The 13,823-nt window shown below is 34.6% G+C and overlaps 1 long non-coding RNA gene across 1 annotated transcript in view; it reads right to left on the reverse strand.

Moving 5' to 3' along the window:
• Nucleotides 1–13,094, reverse strand: part of LOC143651884 (uncharacterized) — a 115,443-nt gene extending 102,349 nt beyond the window's left edge. The window contains exon 1 of the long non-coding RNA XR_013160308.1: nt 13,006–13,094. This is a non-coding gene — a long non-coding RNA (uncharacterized LOC143651884). The remainder of the gene's footprint in view (nt 1–13,005) is intronic.
• Between the last annotated feature and the right edge of the window lie 729 nt (nt 13,095–13,823).

Genomic DNA, 13,823 nt, shown 5'->3' on the forward strand with positions numbered 1-13,823 from the left:
GAATGGGCAGTATTAAAAAAAACAGAAAATTACAAATGTTGGAGAGAACGTGGAGAAATAGGAACACTCACTCATTCACTGTTGGTGGGAATGTAAAATGGTGCAGTTGCTATGGAAAAGAGTTTGGAGGTTCCTTAACATTTACTATTTAACTCAGAAATCCCACTTCTAGGTCAATACTCAAATAAATTGAAAGCTGGGATTCAAAGAGATATTTTCACACTGATGTGCATAGCAACATTATTCACAAATGCCAAAAGATGGAAGAAACCTAAGCGTCCATCAGCAGATGAATGGATCAACAAAATGTGGTACAGACATACAATGCAAATATTATTCGGTCATAAAAAGGAACAAGGTTCTGATACATGCAACAAGAGGAATGAACTGTGAAGACATCATGTTGAGTGAAATAAGCCAGACACAAAAGAACAAATATTGCATGATCTCACTAATGTGAAATAATTAGAATAAGAAATTTCATAAGAATTAGAAACCAGAATGCAGGCCACCAGGGACTGGATGGTGGAAAGGGGAGGGAATAGGGAATGGGGAGTCTGTGTTTAATTGGTAGAGTTTCTTTTGGGGGAGATGGAAAAGTTTTGTAATGGATAGTGATGACAGTAACACAACATTGTGAATGTAATTAACATTGCTGAATTACATATTTGAATGTGATTAAAAGGAGAAATTTTAGAGTGTATATATGCTACTAGAATTAAATTTTTAAAAAAACATAGGACTACACAAATACAGTGAACTATGAACTTCAGATAATAATACAAATATGATAATTTTGTTTCATCAACTGTATGAAAGGTACCACACTAACATAAAAAGTTAATAATAGGGAAAATTATGTGTGAGAAGGGAGATATGGGAACTCTGTATTTTCTGCATGATTTTTCTGTTAACCCACAGCTACTCTAATTTAAAAAAGAGATCATTAAAATGCCTAATATATTATCTAGCACATGGTGCTAAACATTAATGCTATTATTGATAGTCATCACGAATAGTGAATATATTGAGAATAATCATGATGGTGTTATGGGGATATGAGGAAGAGAACCAACATATCTTTTACAAACCTCACATTCATAAATACCTGCTACTGTGGCCACAGTCATTTAGAAAATTCCAAATCCATTTTCAATTCTACCTTTTAGACTTTAATAGTTACCTCCCTGTCTCAGCCTAGTTGTTAAAAAAAAAATTAAATCTGTAGTTATCTTACCTTTTGAACAAAATGACAAAGGTCCCTATAGTGGGCAATTTTTCAGTTTTCACGTTTGTTTTAGTGGTTTTGGAGGAAAACTGTCATGATGTTCAAGCACATCAGATGGACCATGAGTCAGTTTTCTCAATGTGAAGAGCTGAACCTGGTCTGCACCGCTGTTATTTAGTATTCCCAATTTTCAAAGGCAAAATTAAAGGAAGGTGGAAATTTAGTATTTTGGGTTCAAAAATAAAACAAGGCCAGTGAAACTGGCATCAGGTTACTTTTCCGAGAAGAGCACTGGTGTCATCCCAAAGCCAAGTGAATTGTAAGTGGACAACATCCACAGTGATTTTTGCAGGACAAAGCTGAATGATGACACAGCAGGCCCCAAGCTGATAATTTGGGAGGAGACTGAAATGTTAATGAGTATCCATGAACTCACATTTATTTTGTCTTCGCTTTATTGATAAACAAAGAAATAATCTGACATTTGATTTTACTGTTAAATATCTGGCTAAACCAAAAACTAAAGGACAAATACTGTATGGTCCCACTGATCTGAACCGACATTAGAGAATAAACTTGGAATATGTCATTGGTAACAGAGACCATCAGGAGATAGAAATAGGGTAAGATAGTGGGTAATTGGAGCTGAAGGGATACAGACTGTGCAACAGGACTGGATACAAAAACTCAGAAATGGACAGCACAATACTACCTAATTGTAATGTAATTATGTTAAAACATTGAATGAAGCTGCATGTGAGGTATAGTTTTTTGTTTTGTTTTGTTTTGTTTTTTCTCTCTATTATCGTTTTATTTCTTTTTCTATTGTCTTTTTATTTCTTTTTCTAAATCGATGCAAATGTACTAAGAAATGATGAATATGCAACTATGTGATGATATTAAGAATTACTGATTGCATATGTAGAATGGAATGGTTTCTAAATGTTTTGTTAGTTAATTTTTTTAATTAATAAAAAAATATCTGGCTAGATTGAGTAACAAAAGCATTTAAGTTGCGGTGCTTATGTTGAGATGAAGTGTACTTAACTGCTATTGATGTAAACTCTGGACTTAGAATTATAGGTAAATGAGCAGAAAGCTCTCTGTCAGCTACAGCTGCAATATTAGAAATATTCCTACAGGGTGGCTTTGTTTTAACTAATTCAATTTACATTATTTGAGATTTTAGTGGAAATCATGACTTGACTCATTTGAACAGAGGACTGAGAGAAAGGGCAAATACTAGTGCAGAGTATAGATGCATACACACTATATCTCACAAGAAAGCTTTAATTTGGCAAGAAAACATGACAAATATCATTATTATTATAAAATTCTTATTCTACACTATAATATTTCAGAGTCAAAAGATATTATATGGATAAATAGGTAATGAAATCATTCATGGAAATAAAAGATTAAGAGTTATCTGTTGTTTCTTCCATATAGTATTTTTTCCCTAGCTTTTATTAAATGAAAAATATTTTTGGGTAAAATTCCTAATGGACAATCCTTACAGTTATATTGTCTTGAGTACTTTTTTACAACCAGCTAGACAGATTCAAGTAGCAGAAATATCTTATTTCAGTAGATGTTCTTTGAAAGAAAAAGAAAAAGAAAAAAGTGGCTACAAATTCTAAGGGCTGCTGGAAGTAAAGAATTGCAATGAATTGCATATATTCTAACTAGAAAAGCCAGGATAAATAGAAAGTAAAGAGTGAAAAATAGGGCATTTTTCCTAAACTTAGGAGGATCCCCAAGTGCTATTTTTGAATCTTGAGTGAAGGATTGTAAATAAACTAAATCATACTTCCTACTAATTTTGTGGGAAATCTCACATAGCTAATCATAAAGCATACGCAGGCACGTGAATTAGAAAATTTACATAAATGAATTGAGGAAAATGGTTCTATCTCATAAGTGTCCATGTAATTGTGCAGGTAAATAAACTGAGATAACAGAGGGATTCAGCAGATGGTCATCCTTCTACAAAAGTAATGCAATACCTATCTTAGGTAGTGAAAAGATTTAAATTCTAGAAATAAAAAGTTGCAATCACTCCATTCATTAATGACGAGGCTGATGAACAAAATAAGACGAAGATGCCATATCCTTATCAGAACACCATGTGAATTAAGAAGCTCCATAAATATTTTAGTGTGAAGAAAATTAACATAGAGCTACAGGCATAAGCATAAACTCCTCTCTGAACTAACTCCACATATACTTTCTCTAGATGAATAAAAGTTTTACTTGAATGGAAAATTTAATCCGTATATTAAATATGTCTTTGACTACTCCTCTGCTATTTGATAACACAGTTAAATCAACTATTAAACCATAGTTTAGTGCACAGTGTATTTTAGAAATTGTCACTTAAAATACAAATGTGCTAAGCCATTAGTTAATCTTTTTCTTTCATTAAACAAATGTTTAGTTTTTATTTTTTTGAAATTTACTTATTGGTTAATAGATTTGCTTGCAATATTTAAACAATACTGTCTAGTAACACACAAACGGAGGGCAAGTGCATTCTGTACTAGAATACCAAATCAGACCTAAGCCACCTGGGCCCAGGTTTGTGGATCCACACTGCCCATCCAAAGGTCTGAGATATGCCAAGGACTTTTCGAGATGCTGTGGCTATTGCAGGGATCAAAGGAGATAAAGTCCTTGAACCAATGGAATTTACAACCTAGAGAGGAGTCAAGTATTTTCAAATAATGGCAGATACATATATCAAAGAAATATAAGACAAGATAGTGAAAAGGGAGTTTTGGGGTGCTGTTTCCCATTGAGAGGTCAGGGAATTCCTCACTGAGGAATTCTATTTATTCAGAAGACTGAATAAAGGAGAGTGAAACTGAGGAAGAAAAATAGCTGTAGCCCTGCTAGAAATGTTAAGGACTATGGATGGTGCTTTGGCAGATGTGGTAGAATTAGACAGAGAGGACTAATTGGGTTCAAGAAATATTTATAGTGTGGGAGAAATTAAAAACTATTATTCATACCTATTGGTAACATTTACCTCAATCTTCTACTGCAAATTTCAGAAGGAGCATAGATGGGAAGACTTTTAGATGAAAATCATAGAATTTAAACCAAGGGACTATCTCCCACACAGTAGTAAAATCAAATCTCTAAGGCTCTGAGGACTGCCGAAAGAGATAATTGTCAATTTTCCTCTTTAACCTCAACAAAAGGATAAAATCAGTGGACTCATGTTCAAAACACTTAATGGAGAAGAACAGTATAAAAGAAGACAATTACAGCCATGTAAACTATTATTGTTAATGGTTATATTAATCGTTCTAGGAAAAGAATATAGTATGTAGTTAGCTTGCAATCTGTGATACGAACTGTTTAAACAAAAGATAGGGTGATTTGCTTTACAGTGCTAACCACAGCAAATGATAGCAGGGTTCTCAGAGTTTATTTGTAATAATTACACATTTTACTCAAAAGGTGACTTTACATTCATCAGCCGCAGCATATAATTTCCCTGAAATGTTAAAATCCTGAACATCAAAAGTAAATGTGCCATTTTTGTAACCTTCTATTTAATTGTAGCCAATAACCAAGAACTTACACATTTCTGCATACAAATAGCTCAGAAATCTTCAAGGGATAAGATTCCCTCACATTCTATTGAACACATTCATGCAAATATAACATCTGGCTTGCTGGGGTTTTTAATGGTTTGTTTTAAAAATTATACTGTCAAACTCTTCATCGTGTGTGTATGTTTACTATATTCATCAGTAGAACTCACAGCATAGAAACTGCTTTCTCACTACCAGTTCTCAGCATATATTATTCACCCAATGGGGAATTTTTTTAATATTGATGTAATGAGAATGTTTAATCAACGTAGTTTATTATTTTACCAGGATAGATGGATATATGGAACTCAATTGGTGCCAAATTGGTAATCAGTTTTATTTTTTAATTCTCTAATCTCAGATCAAAATGCATATATAATATATACCTGTATATCTATATGTACACATATAAATCTGAGCACAGAAGAGGCAGCTAGCAACACTACTAAGCTGTGAAAACTTGTAAAGCAAATACTTCAAAGAAAGTATATGTTTTCCCTAGAACACTGCACAGTGCTTAGCTGTCATGTTGAAGCAAACAAAGAAATTCAGTGTTATCGTTTATGACAGAGCACACAACATGAAAAAGAGAAAGAAATTTGGACTGAATTTAAAAAAACCCTAAAATGCTTGAGACAATTTACAGCAGTACTTTGGGGCTGAAATAGCTTTGCAGAATTCTTCTTTTCTTACAGCTATATTTTGTTGAAATAAGCAACAAGCCCTACTGGTATTATTAAAAGCTGAATGAATGGAAAAAAAAACAGGAAATCTCATTAAATGCTGCCAACAACTTCAACTCATTACGGATATACCAATATATGAACCAATCACCCAATGATGATATTATGTTTCCAACAAAATAGCTAAATATATCTCATTACAAATAATTATTAACACAAATAATTGTGCTAACAATGGGCACTCCACAAACACATTGCTCAAACAACTTCATTTTAATAATATTTCATAAAATTTGGCTATCAAGTAAAATAAATCAGTACTATAAAAAACTCCAGAGAATCAGACCATAAATACCTGGAATAACTCATCTTTTCTCTCTTAAAACCTTTATACTGCCCTCCTGTAATGACTCTCTGTCAATGTTGATAAACAGTAGTTTTCTCAGTTGTACTTACTCACTCACGTGTATATCTGTTGTCCTTCACAGATGTATTTTTCATACAGGTTTGTTTTCTTTGTCTCCTCTTCTCCCAGGCATTCCTTAAGAAATTTAAATGCCAGTTTTGAATTTGATGTTTTGCTTGTTAGGTCTGCTGTGTCAGACACACTTAGACTCTTTGGCCTCTTCTATTCTCCCACCAATCACTGCCCAAAATATTTTTCCTTTTTTTTAATTCTTCATTTCTCAGAGAGACACGTCACAGGGAAATTCTAACTCAGGACAAATTTAAATGACATCACCTATGAACAAGAGTCATAACAATCCATGTAATGGGCTGTCACTATTTCAGTTGAGTTTACCATGGTGATAGCTTATGCCAGCATCACCTGGGAGCTTGTTAGAAATGCAAAAATCTCAGGTCCTCACCCCAGACCTACTGAATTAGAGTGTGCATGATAACAAGATCCCCAAGTGATTTCAATGCACCTTCAAATTTGAGACACAGTGGGCTAGAAAACAACTGAAATGGCAAACCTCAATAAGATGTTTTGATTTTATCTTGATGACAGTGAGAAAACAATATTTTTTAAAAAGCACAAAGGGCCCCATGCCTTAGAACAGTGCACACCAGGGTTACATACCCCAGACCTGTGCCTCTGCACAGCTACATCCTCCCTGGCTGCTGGGTGCCCATGTTCACAAGCATCAGTATAACACCCCCAACCTGCGCCTACCCCTGCCCTGAAACAAATCATCATGCTGAGTGCTCTGCCCCTGCCCTGCACCCTGCTGTACAACCATCCTACAAACACAAGGCCTTAGACTACTGAAAGAAATCAACTCCCTAAGTAAATCAATCAAGAAATTTACATGCCATGAAGACAACAAATCACTAAGCATATCACATATATCACTAAGCATAGACAGATACAACCCTTCCTAATGACCAAATTAAAACAGCAGAGGAGACACAGATGTTGGAACAACTAATCAAAAATGTTCATACAACTCTACTTTATAAAATAAGTGGGATAGCAAATGACACAAAGGAAATCAAGAAGACACTGCAAGAGCACAAAAGGAATTTGAAAGAATAAATAGAAAAATAGTGGAAATCACTGAGATTAAAACTTGGTAGACCAAATAAAAAACATACTAGAGGCGCACAACACCAGATTTGAAAAGACAGAAGGAAGAATAAGTGATATAGAGGACAGGATAATTGACTTTGATGACTCAAAACAGCAAATGGCAAAAAAGAGGGGGAAAATTGAATGAGAATCAGGGAAATGTAGACAAAACAAAGGACACAAATATAAGAATTATTGATGTCCCAGAAGGAGAAGAGAGGAGTAAAGGAAGAATAGTTGATATAATGGGTGAAAACTTCCCAACCCTTATAAAGGACATAAATATACAAATCAAAGAAGCCCAAAGAATTCCAAACAGAATAAATCCAAATAGGCCTTCCTCAAGCAAGACACATACTAATCAGTATGTCAAATGTTGAAAAGAAGCAGAAAATTCTGAAAGCGGCAAGAGAAAAGCGATCTACTACATACAAGGGAAATAAAATAAGACTGAGTTCAGACTACTAAACTAGCACCCTGGAAGTGAGAAGGCAGTGGTATAATATATTCAAGATCCTGAAAGAGAAAGCCTTCCAGCCAAGAATTCTGCACCCAGTCAAACTGTCCTTCAAAATTGAGGATGATCTATTTTCATTCTGTAACAATCAGTTTTTTAAAGGATTGCATGAGGATAAAAAATTATTATAGATCAATAACTGAACTGAAGTTTCGGTACTAGACATTGCCACAAATTAAACATTTATACTGCCTAAAAAAAAAAAAAATTGAGGAAGAGATTAAAGTTTTCACAGACAAAGAAGTCCTGAAAGAATTTGTCAACAAGAGACTGGCTCTACAAGAAATACTAAAAGGAGTTCTGCTGGTTGAAAAAACAAAAGACAGGAGAGGGAGGTTTGGAGGAGGGCAGAGAATTTAAAAGTACCGCTAAGGGTAATTTAAAGAATACAAAGAGAAAGAGGGAAAAGAATATATAGATCTGACAAATAAAATAAAGATGGTAGAATCAAGAAATGCCTTTTCTTTTCAATAATAACTTTGAATGTTAATGAACTGAACTTACTAATTAAAAGATACAGATTGACAGGATGGATTAAGAAGTATAATCCAGCTATACGTTGCTTATAAGAGACCAAAAGAAAGCAGGAGTAGCTATACTAATATTGGACAAAATAGACTTTAAATGTAAAGACATCATAAGAGACAAAGAAGGACACTACAAACTAATTAAAGGGTCAACTCACCAAGAAGATATAGCAATCATAAATGTTTATGTCCCCAATCAAGGAGGTCCAAAGTACATGAGACAGACATTGGCAAAACTGAAGGGAGTGAAAAATGTTTCAACAGTAATAGCAGGAGACTTCAATACACCATTCTCCCCTATAGATAGAACAACCAGACAGAAGATCAACAAGGAAATAAAGAAGATAAATAACTTGATAAATAAATTAGACCTAACAGACATATATAAGTCATTGCACTCCAAAGCACAAGGTTATACATTCTTCTCTAGTGCTCATGGAACATTCTCCAGGATAGATTATATGCTGGGGCATAAAACAGGTCTTTATGAAGTTAAAAATATTGAGATTATTCAAAGCACTTTCTCTGATCACAATGGGATGAAGCCAGATCACAATAACCACCAAAGAATGAGAACATTCACAAATAAATGAAGATTAAATAACACACTCTTAAGCAACCAGTGGGTCAAAGAAGAAATTGCTAGAAAAATCAGTAGCTATCTGGAGATGAATGAAAATGAGAATACAACTTCTCAGGACTTATGGGATGTGGTAAAGACTGTCCTGAGAGAGAAATTTATTGCCCTAAACGCCTATATTAAAAAACAAGAAACAGCAAAAATTGAGGACTTAACAGCACACCTGGAGGAACTTGAGAAAGAACAACAAACTAACTCTAAAGTAAATAGGAGAAGAGAAATAACAAAGATTAAAGCAGAGATAAATGAATGGGAGAACAAAAGAACAATAGAAAGAATCAATAAAATCAAAGGTTGGTTCTTTGAGAAAATCAATAAAATTGATGGGCCACTAGTAAAGACCGACATAGAAAAAAAGAGAGAGGATGCAAATAAACAAAATGAGAAATGAGAATGCAGGGTATATTACCACAGACCTGGAGAAATAAAAGAAATCATAAGAGGATACTATGAACAACTATACCCCAACAAACTAGCCAATCCTAAAGAATACCTAGGGTGATATATAAGATTCCATAAGGCACTAGAGTAACTTTCCAGAAACCTACAACCTCCAGACAGGTCCCTGGTCCAGATCAGTCCTGAAACCTAGCCCAGTCTCTCCAGAACATCAGATAGTTCCATCTTCCAGCCCCATATTAGTGACAGCCCCTTCTAATATCAAAAATTTAGTATTGCCATAGCCCAGACAACCCTAAGAGAGGTATGGAAAGATCAAAAGTAACAATGGAATTATACATAGAAGATAGGATTTAACAAACGAATATGAATGCTGAATCATTAAATTGATATCTCTTTTAGGCTCCAGTATTTTAGAGCAGCTAGAAGTAAAAACCTAAAATTGTACAATTGTAACCCATGTCAAAGTCTGAAATATGTTCTACAGCTAATTGGGGTGCTGTGCTTTGAAATTGATAGCTTTTTGTATATATGCTATTTTTTCACAAAAAAAAGAAGGAAAAAACTCAATTGTGATGATAAAAAAAGTATTTCAGCCCTCTAGCCTCCTATGTTCTGGAGCAGCTAGAAGGAGAAATCTGAGAGGATCATATGGTAGCCCATGACAAACTCTGGGTTCTGTCCTGTAACCACTTGTTGAAGAGTACTTTGAAAATAATTGCTTTTTTAATTTCTTTGCTTCGCATGTATGTTATACTATACAATAAAAAAAGTTTTAAGAAAATAATAATTTCAAGCAATAGAAGGGGAAAAAATGTCCATTAGGCGATGTGTGTGAAACCCAAGCTTGACTGGGACACTTCACTGCGTAGTTGGGCTTTGGTGATAGTGTCTCCCTACATTCTAAAGGCTAAACTCCATTGTGTGGTAACAGATGCCCCTACAGCCACTCTGGTGATCAAGCCTCTGCTATTTCGTTCCTTGCCTGCTGTTATAGTTTACTAAAGCTGACACAACGCAATATACTAGAAATGGGTTGGCTTTTACAATGGGGATTTGTTAACATAAAAGTTCACAGTTCTGATGCCATGAAAATGTCCAAATCTCTGTCTTTTATCCTCTTATAAAGGACTCCAGTAAGAGGATTAAGACCCACTCTAAATGAGAACGGTTGCATCTTAAGATTATACCCACAGGAACGGATTAGTTCTAAAAACATGCTTTTCAAACCATCATATCGGCCTTCATGTAACCAAGGAAGAACATCAAACCATGGTTTGTGATTGCTGCTCGACACACAATGCAGTTGTGTCCCATGCTTTTGTTCCCACTGGCTCTCTACCTGACCCCATCCTACCTCTTCATATCTTAAGACTCATCTCTGCAGTAACCTCCTCAATGACCTAACACCTATCTTTGCACTTCCTAAAATTGTATTAAACCTATCTCTGTTTCCATTACTAAATCAGGAGTTCCTTGCTGACAAGGAAATGTATCTTACTTACCTGTGTGTTAGCAACATCAGTATATGTCAATTGAAGGTTTAATAAATTTTGTATTAATAAGAGACAAATTATATTTCACTGAGCAAATAAATAGGCATGGCATGGTATTTTTTTCTGAAATATTTTATTTTCTTACCCATGAGAAGGTAGAGGCAATTATTCTCTAAATGCTCCTATTTTTTATGTTTGCTTGCTGTTCCATTTTTTTATGTTTGCTAAAAACATAAAAGAATTTTATGGCTCCCTGTCCATCCCAGTACAGCTTGTGTATTTTTATTTATTTATTGTATATTCCTGAAAAAGAAAGAAACTGAATTACTGTTTTGATTAGAAAATCACAAAAAGTCATGGTGGGTGGTGGGGCTCAGTGAAAGGGAAATCTCCAAGCAATTTCCACGGAAGCCAAGATATTTTGTCAAATAAGTCTAAACCCAGAATGTTTCCTCTTCTTTCTATCAACTGTGTTATCAACCATCAACAAAGCAAAGAGACTAAATTTAATATTGAAAGGGCAAGACATGAACAGGAGGCTGCCCAGCTGCCTCCATCTGCTCACCTAAGGGCAGATTATCAGGGGAAGAGTTTTACTAGTAGATTTGACACTTTAAAGTTAAGAGGATAGAGAAAGGGAAATGTTAATAGTGATGATATGGTGCAGTATCACAGTCAATGAATTCTTGGGTTATTGGTCAAGAAATGTGAGTTTTCTCAATTAAGAAAAATGTGATCTCCTGCTTTCCTGTTTTTTCTTCCTTGTAAATAAGTGCCTTTAATTGATTGTGCAACAGAACAAAAGCGAAATGAGCTAGGGATTTAATAAGTAAACTTTAAAGTCATCAAAGAGTCTGCAAGGAAATGAGAGACCATATGAAATACCTGGGAAGTGGAGGTGGCAGGGGTTAGGAAAGGAAGAGAGAATGGGGCCATAAAAGAATCAAATCAGTTATTTAACCTTATGCAATCCCTCTATAGATTAATTGCATGTAAGAAAATGTAGCTTTCAATTCAGTAAATACATTTGTAGTGCCTGCCCTGCTGAGGCACAATACAGTGCCTGTCCTGTATTGTGAAATACAGAAGAAATATGGCACCATATAGGTGTCATCAAAGAGCTCACAGTAACATTTTCCATGTCCATGATTTGCTATTGCTCAGAAGATACATGATAAATGTTGCCACTGGGTTTTTTTTTTTTTTTTTAATACATGGGCAGACACCAGGACTCAAACCCAGGTCCTCTGGCACGGCAGGCAAGCATTCTTGCCTGCTGAGCCACTGTGGCCCACCCTGCCACTGGGTTTTGTAGAAGATCTGAGCATGATCATTTTATTACTTAATTGGTAGAATATTTCTGGATAAAAGTTTGGCAATATAAATCAAAAGCTTTAAAAATATGCAGACCCTTTCTGAATTTGCCTTATGGGATTTATTGTTAGGTAATCACCAGACAGGGCTACAGACACAAACCACAAAGAATTTCTCCAACTAATTTACAATAAGCAAAAAGTAGAAACAACCCAAATGCCCATCAGTAGAAAATTGACTAAATGCATTGCAGTATATTCCTACAATACAATGATATCAGCCATTACATAAAATATTTTATATGACTAATAATTAACATGGAAAGATGCCATAATATACTGAGATGAAAAAAAGTACATTTCAAAGTGACATATATGGTATGATCTCATTTTGTGAACATAGAAAAATTAAAAAGCAAACACCCTTTCATATATATATATATATACATTTAAGTATATAGGTGTATGTGTATATGCATATATGTATACATATGTATACCAGTATATGTACACATGTATGTATATATTAATATATGTGTCCTTGTATGTAGATATGTGCATGTATTTAAAACTATCTGGAAAGATATATAGCATAAAGCCAGGAGTAATTTAATTGCATGATAGGTTATGGGAGATTTTTACTATTATTTTAAGGTTTTTTTATTGACTAAATTTTTTAATAGCATGTTTTATTATATTCATACAATATAAAGTTATTTTCACTTTTTAAAAGTTATTACAACTGGAAAGTCTGATTCACAAAGAAATGCAAATCCTTAAGGTTAAAAAAATAGTCTGAAATAACTAGGCTAAGGAATCTATTGGCAATTTTCCAATATTCCTCTACATTAATACCAGAAACCCAGAGGATATAAATTTTACTCAAGTTCTGCCAACAATTTTTAATGCACATTTCTGTTTCCTATATTTTTTCATCCTGATAACATTTTTCAGAATATTTTATCCTTCATGTTGAGAAAATGATTACTCTTGTACCTTCCTAATAGATAAATGGCACCGTCCTGACCTTGTAATAAGTTGGCATTCAGTGGGTTTTCCTTGGCTCCTTGTAAGATGGACATGCTGTAGGAGAGCAGCTCTTTACCAATGCATTCCCTTTTTTCAGTCTGAGCGCTGCTAAAATAGATTGTATATATGGTATAAACCCAACTGACATTTGATTCACCCTCTGGCAACAACCCAACCCTATCTGGACAGGCAGGTCTCCCTGAATAGAAAACCTCACTATTTTTTTTTTCTACTCTGTTTATCAGCTGTTTTCAAGCTGTTGAAACGATCTTGGCAGTACCATTGAAAGAAATCCCTCACTTCTTCACCCCACTATCATTGTCCTTTGAAACACAGCCTCCACTCTGCTTTTAGATTTCTTTATCTTTTCACCCTGGTGCCTATGAGGCCTGCGGAAGTTATCAATCAAATCAAATTTATGAAGTTCCTTTGTGAAACACTGCAAGGCATTGGGTAAAAATCAATAGAGAAATCCATAATGGAGAAAAAAATGTTTAAGTGCAATTAATTAAGGAGTTTATAGTTTCACCTCGAAGTGTAAGTATAGCTAGAGAAATGACTCAGAAGGAATACACCCAGTTCTACCGACTTGTTTTTGAGCTGCAGTTATTGCCTGCTGTCAGAATCTAGCTTCAGTGTGGCACAACCAACAATAGCAATAGTTAGTGTCACAGAAAGGGGGGAAATTCTATGAAAAAAGAAAAGGATTTCTGCCTCAGCTCAATTTCCAGGAGAGACAAAGAAATCATTTTAAGGATTGGCTAATTTTGTTGCGTAAAAGTCATTCGTTTATTTTTTAGATATGCAAAGGTAGAT

The sequence above is a fragment of the Tamandua tetradactyla genome, chromosome 1, assembly GCF_023851605.1.
Source record: "Tamandua tetradactyla isolate mTamTet1 chromosome 1, mTamTet1.pri, whole genome shotgun sequence".
NCBI classification, from domain to species: Eukaryota; Metazoa; Chordata; class Mammalia; order Pilosa; family Myrmecophagidae; genus Tamandua; species Tamandua tetradactyla.